The sequence below is a fragment of the Eleginops maclovinus genome, chromosome 22, assembly GCF_036324505.1.
Source record: "Eleginops maclovinus isolate JMC-PN-2008 ecotype Puerto Natales chromosome 22, JC_Emac_rtc_rv5, whole genome shotgun sequence".
Taxonomy (NCBI): Eukaryota; Metazoa; Chordata; class Actinopteri; order Perciformes; family Eleginopidae; genus Eleginops; species Eleginops maclovinus.
The window spans coordinates 6,415,607-6,423,106 of NC_086370.1; positions in this window are offsets into that span (position 1 = coordinate 6,415,607).

Genomic DNA, 7,500 nt, shown 5'->3' on the forward strand with positions numbered 1-7,500 from the left:
TTGTGTTTATTCTGATATCAAAATGCACAGTTTTAAATCGGTGTTTTTCATCTTGGGTTATCCTTGAATTCCCCAAATACCTTAAACAAACTAAGTGATCAGTCAGTTATGAACAGGTTTCACTCCTTTCAAAATAACCTCTGGTCATAAGGATTAAAAACGGTTTAAGGATAACTAAATAACCCATAATGTGTCTAGAACCGTGTCTCGACAACAGCTACAGTTCCTGGTTGTTGCTTTTGAAAAGATGAAAAGTATTTTTAAGGACCCTAATGTGAGATAAACGGAAAGATTTTGAGCTTTCTTTCCCGGGCATCGGGTGTCCTGGGTGGCCTGTTGATGTGAGAATGGCGACAGGCAGCCACGGCGCCCACTGAACCTGATCCAGTAACTCTAGAAGCCTTAACAGGCGGAGGCACACGGCAAGGTGTTCGGAGTCGCAGCAAGAGTTAGAAAATACCCGAGGTTTTATCACTATATTGATATTTCTGGTCAGCCTTTAAGACTGACGAGGTTTTGGCAGTATGCAAAACTGGCTTGGTGTGACTTATTCAAGTCCCTGCGTCCCTTGGGTGCACCTTTACGTCCATTACAGCCTTTACGAACAAACAACTTGATGGCTTTCTAAAAATAAGGTGTTAAAGCGAGCCTTGAAACTCACGTAAAACGTGTTCTCCTGTGTTTAATAGGGACTATGCCATCTTCAATTAGTACCCACACTTATAGGGGCCCTTAAACCCCTCCAACACACACACTTCCGAGAGCACTAACCTTGACCTCTTCCTACACCTCGCTCCATCTCCATCTGTTGGAAACAAAGAGCGTTTCTTTTTCTCTCTCCCTCCCATCTCCTTCTCTCTTCCTCTCACCCTACGGACGGACACACACACACACACACACACACACACACACACACACACACACACACACACACACACACACACACACACACACACACACACACACACACACACACACACACACACTCCAAGTCATCGATCAAAGCCCGTAGAGCTGGAGTCTCTGGCAGCGTGTTGCAGATTCCGTCATGCATCAGTCATGCGAGGAAGTAGAATGTTATATTGTTTACTAACATATATTTGCACCAAAAATAATAATAATTTCTTAATTTGTAAAGAGTTCTAAGCAGATCACCACCATAGCCCAAATTCAGGTGTGTGTAAAGATTGAAAAAGGTGAAATATATTGTCTGCGCCAGATGCAGGCCAAGCTCTGCCGTCCCCAACTTTATTCGTACGATTCAGCACTTTTTTATGCTCTTGTTAATGCGGCTGCAACTTTCACCAGCCTATACATCCACACGGAGTGAACGGGCAGTTCTTTGATGATACAATTCGGTAGGGATGAGGGGGGGTCGGCTTTGTAAGGAGCGCAAAAAAGAGAGGACATGTCATCAGACCGAAAAGGTGGACACATGCGCGCCTTCCCTACACGCACCAGGGCTCCGGGGAAATTGAGTGACTGGGGGAGCATTTCAATATATGGAAATTACCGGGGGGGCTCCTGAGATAAATCAGATCCCTCCACATACACCCCCAACTCACCCCTCCTGCGTTCTCCTCTTATACCTTTACACTTCTCCTGCCGATGCTTGGTTTAGCTTTTGTCATAATTTCCCAAGCCGCGCGTAAAAGGAGCGTACTGTAAAGTGACATTACCGGTGTCCTATACACAGAAGTGTATGTAGAATGTGTACAGAATTAAAGGGCTACATCAAATGAATCAATGCTGTGGTGCATTGGCCTAACAGTGATGCTTTTTAATATTTAAAGGCTTTTATCTGCAGTCAAAGTGAACATGAACCGACGGAAATCGACTCCAAAATCCGGGCATTTACAGTCATCTCGCATCACTGTGTAATATTCATAGGCACAACACGCTTTAAATGGTTTTAAGTGCTTTTTATACCACTGAACGTAATTGAACCGGCGTTTATATTATCTTTATGCAATTTCTGTAAATCTTTAATGGGGTCCAGCTTTGCCACAGAATGTAATAGGCCTTTATACTGCACCTGCTTATTCTGATACCTGTTTACAAGTTATTTCTAAAGTAGTAGTTAATAATTCTTGATTAAAATCACAAAAAAGAAGATATTTGTGATCAGTTCCTCTGTGATAAAATGACACGTAGGCTACTAGGTATTCATGTTTTTATTTCCGGGGGGAATTAGCTCCAATCCCTGTTAAATCTAGTCTCTGGCTTTTTTTGCGGAGGAATTTCAGGCTTTTGTAACCCCCCTCACGCACACGCACACGCGCGCACACACACTCCCATTCCAAAAAGCTTTACAATAAAGGGAGCGGGGATGGATTTCACATCGCGCTATTATCACATCGGGGGATGTGTGCGCACGCCGGTGCGTCGGGCCGGTGGTATTAGATGAAATCAGGCGGGATTACACGGCTATAGAACAAATTATCAGACCCCCCTTCGCACCCCCCATCTCACATCCTTCCACAGTCCGTGCCCTCCTTGTATATCATGTGCGGCACTGATCCAAAGATTCAAAGGCTTTATGCACAGTAACTACAGTTATGGCAATGGAAAAGTTAACTCCCAGGCTCCTACAACAATGCAACGTAATATAAATCATGAAACAATGAAAAGGGGTGCAAAAAGAAACAGAATAGAAATAAAATAGTGACACGTGCAAGTAAATGCGTAAAAAGCCAGTATACTACATGTCAAATATATGTGACTGATTAAAGTCAGTGAAATTAAGTAAGAATTGAATGCATTCAAACTTTTTACATGATAATTTATAATTATTTTACTTTATGTATTTCTTTGGGCTTATTGTAAAACATTCAAAAGAACCCTGAAGGGCCCCAGACCACTTCAGTCTGCTCAGGGTCCGGGGTCTTTACGCACTCCTCTGCTCCACCACACACTCCACATCCATCCATCCATCCATCCATCCATCCATCCATCCATCCATCCATCATCCTCCCTCTGCCGGTAATGCACGGACGTGTTTATGGCCACCGTAGTTAAGTCGTTGTTAATTTTACACTAAATGGGTTGTTATGAAGATGAATGACGGGGGGAAATGGCCCGCTTGGGACAGAGGGAGCGTTTTTCTCCCTGAGAGGAGCCTATAGGATCTATAAAGACCGGATGTGAGTGCAGGTCTGAAGGGGGCTTTCTGTCTGTTCTGCTGATGGTACTCAAACGCACCAAGGTGAAGGGAGATTTCATACTGGAACAATTTGAGTTGAATATCAGTGTTTTCAAATCATCTCAAACAGTTTTGTCTTTAATAAATAAATTAAAATCTGGATTTTTATTTTGAAGGACATGATGAAGACCACATCAATTCGTCAATAAATGAAAAAAATATAATAAAATAAAGTTAACTCCTGTAAACAGACTGTTATCTTAACCTACTCCAAATGACAGTGACTTTCCTTTCTTGCTTTAAGGGAACAACACCAGCTGTTGTATTCTGCAGTTAATGATCTCATCCAGCAGCCCTGTCATCTATAATAATATTTATAATAAAAACCTTAAGACCCCGGTCTGAATCCAGAAGCTCCACCGCTTCGAAGAGACTCTGACTCTTCTTTAAACACGGACTCTAGCTCCCTCTAGTGACCACATGCTGGCAGTGTGAGAGCGCAGGGACACGTGAAGGGGCCCCTGCAGGCAGAGTACGCAGCGAAGGGCCCGCAGCATAAAACTGAATTTGTAAAGATGTAATAATGGAATTGATTAGAATGGATAACTTTGAAAAAATAAAAATAAAATCAAGTAAATTAACATCTACGTGGAGAGTTGTGTTGGAGATGAAGGAGGAGATGAAGACCAATAGAGGTGCAAAATAAAAGACACATCAGAAAACATGAGAAATTGTGTTTGGTTTTTGATTCGGATTGGAGCTCAATTCAAGAGTAATTCTCAAATGTAACACGTGTATTGTTTTTTCATGTAACCAAAACGATAATAGAAAAAGGAAATGTTAGTTTACAATGCTTTTATTCTTCCTAAAAAGTCACTATAAGGCTAAAAAAAGATTGAGTTTATGCTAAATGGTTATTTTCTGGGGTTTGAATACTTATAATACTATAATTTGAGTATTTTATTCACATCCTAGAAATCAATTTGTAAAAATATGGTGACCTAATTCTCCTTAGATTCCCCATTATATCTAACGTTTTATACGTCTTATAAAAGCCCTAATAGTGACAATAGGGGCAGTAACAATGTCACTGTCATTTATATAATTGGTTTAATATTAAAAATCGTCCGGTTGATTGGGGATTATTAATCCCTTGCAAAAAGAGCGCGCACCGATCAGCGGCTCTAAATGAAGCTGGATCCGGTAACTGTTCTGCCGGCCGCAGTGCACGAGAGCGGCCCGCACCTCAGAGAGCTTAGTGATAAATCATGTATTTTTAATGAATATCAATAGAAGGGACCCCCACCCCCTTTCATAAACCAGGAGCCCGGCCGTCTAATTAGATTAAGCGGCGGTGAAGGGGGGGGGGGGGGGGGGGGGGGGGGGGGGGGAACGGACGGGGAATACTGCGGTAATGACTGCTATCACTGAAGCGACTTCTAATGGGCTCTGAAGCCAAACCGGGGGGGGGGGGGGGGGGCTTTCAAACCATTAACACTGAGGAAGGGGGGTGACATGACACCCTTCTGTTTCAGCACCAAGTCTAACATCATCTCAAACTGGTGTGTTCATGGACCATGGGACAATGTGGAGCGATGGCAAACACATTATCATATGCATTAAGGGTAAGGAGGGTTGCTTTATGAAATGTAACCTCCTTACTTTTGGATTACATTAATGCAAAGCAAGAGTTTTTATTCACTTAAGTGTGCTATGTAAAATAACTGAAACATGTGACCCTAAAAGAAGAAACCAAGATATTTAGGATCAAAAATGTCTTGTTTTTTAGTAACATTGAAATTCTGCCTGTAATCCCACACTTTTTCCAGATGTAACAGTAATCTCATGTGTGTTTTTGTTGTGTAAATGTGGGAATACAGTTCCTTTTTTTGTATTCTGTATGTAAACGTGTTACATGTGATCCATTACACACCAGGTCTGATCCCCTTACTATAATATAGACCAATCTTAAGTCAATATTTGTGGGGATAAATTGCCAACCACTCAAGATGAGTCAGCCAAGTTTCATTTCTGTCACCAAGTGTCCCTCACACAGACCTTTAAAGTATAATTTGTTAAAAATATGTTTGGAAAAAAATGATAACCAACAAGTGAAACATATATCATAAAAGTTCATTTTCACAATAAGAAGACATAAAATGCAATGGAAATTTTGATTAAATGGTTATCGACTCAAAAAATCTCCCTCTAGTTTACACATTATACAATGTCCCAAAATCATGCATGTTCTCATCATTCTTAACATTCCTTGAAACCTGTTTCTTTCTTTTTGCCCAATCTTGGTATCATTCATGCTGCAATACATTAAGGGAGGCAACTGTACTTTGCATTTTAACATTTTTGTAGCAAAATGTGTGTCATATTTTTAGAATGTTGTACTTGTTTAAAACATAAACAAAGCTAAACAAAATGTTTAAGCCATGAAAAAGCTATTTCTACTAAACATTTGTACTTTTCAAAATAAAGTTCTTTAAAAATTACGAATTGTGTGTTCATTGAGCATATTTAAAGTGGAGTGATGTGAAACAACTGACAACATTTTATCATCATCATCTTATAAATAATCAATAATTAATAACTGTTTGGTTAACATATGTGTCATGGTTTAGCATCACACCTTCACAACACTTTCCAAGTACAAATTGCACTTTTCAAAATAAAGTTAGAGGAGACTGAAGATGGTTGGTCAGGTGGAGTACAAAGACTCTCCAGTTAAGGAAAGTCATCCTGAGCCTTTTTTTAATGTTCTGATGGACATTGCCTTTATTTGTATATACGTAATTGTTTTCTTTAACCCTTGTATTATGTTAAGGGTCAATTTGACCCATTTCAGTTTTTGTGTTGACCAAAGTACTGGTTATCCTTTCTTTTTCTTGATGAAATTTGGTGACTTTTCATCATCTAGGGTCATGAACTGGTGTGTAAAATCTGGACACTTTGATGTGTAGTGGAATGTCTGTGCAGAGTTTGTATACAAAGATGATGTTGCGGGTCATTTTGACCCAGACCCTTTAATGTGGGTAAATAGCTGTTCAGATCCAAAATAAACATGTCTCTTTGATGTACTTTTTACTTTGATGTACAATTGTTTGTATTTTGATTGCCTCTGAGACCCAGAGCCAGGTGTGTGAAGAGAGGGAACTTTCTCACACTTGTCCTTGTCACTGTTCTCATGTCATCTCTTTGACAAACTCACCAAAAATGAGCTCCAGAAGGACGGCAGCTGAGGAGGCTTTATCACAGATTTTGAACTGGGATAGTGATGTAGAGGAAGATATTTCAGAACCAGAGGATCTTTCAGAGACAGAGGACAATGTTATTGCTGATCCAGATTGTCAATTTTCCTACGATGAGGAGGATTCAGAGGACGAGTCTGCCATTGTTCCTCCAACAGATGAAAACCAAGGAATGCAGCAATCATCATCCACAGAGGGGACATGGGCATCTAAGGACGGTATGAAGCCACAAATGATCCTGGATTATAACTCCACCAAAGGAGGAGTTGACAATCTGGACAAAGTCACAGCAACATACAGCTGCCAGCGCAAGACAGCCCGTTGGCCTTTGGTGATTTTCTACAACATTGTGGACGTGTCTGCTTACAATGCCTATGTCCTGTGGACTGCAATCAACCAGAAATGGAATGCCGGCAAATTGTACAGACGTCGGCTTTTCCTGGAAGAACTCGGCAAAGCACTTATCACTCCCAAGATCCAGACGCGAGCCAGGCCAGCTCGATCCCCAGCAGCTGCAGCTGTCATTGAAAAGGTCAAGCTCAGGTCACCCGACCAACCTGCAGCCTCACCCAACCCAACCTCACCCAACCAACATCCAGTGGACACAGGTGGAAAGAAAAGGAAAAGATGCCAGGTCTGTCCCTCCCGAGAGGACAGTAAAACAAGTACCTCTTGTGTGAAATGCAAGAATTACATCTGCAGAAAGCACACAGTAACATTCTGTCCATCATGTGGAGAACATTGAAAATGTTGAAGAAAAATGTGGAGAACATTGAAAAGTTGAAGTTCGCTGGGATGAAGTTAAAGTTGAAGTCAAAGTTAAAAAGAAATGTGTTCATGAAGAGGGAAAAACGTAGCCCTTGTGCTTTCTTTGGTCAAGGAAGGAGGAAGGTAGGAAGGAAAGAAGGGAGAAAGGAAGGACGGAAGAGAAGAAGGAAGGAAGGAGGAAAGAATGAAGGAAGGAAGGAAGGGAGAAAAGAAGGGAATAGAGGAGGATGAACAGAGGGAAGGAAAACAGGATGAAAAGAAGGAAGGAGAAAGCATGGCAGGAGGAAAGAAGGAGGGAAGAATTATCATTTTGACCCGGGAGGAGGACAAGAG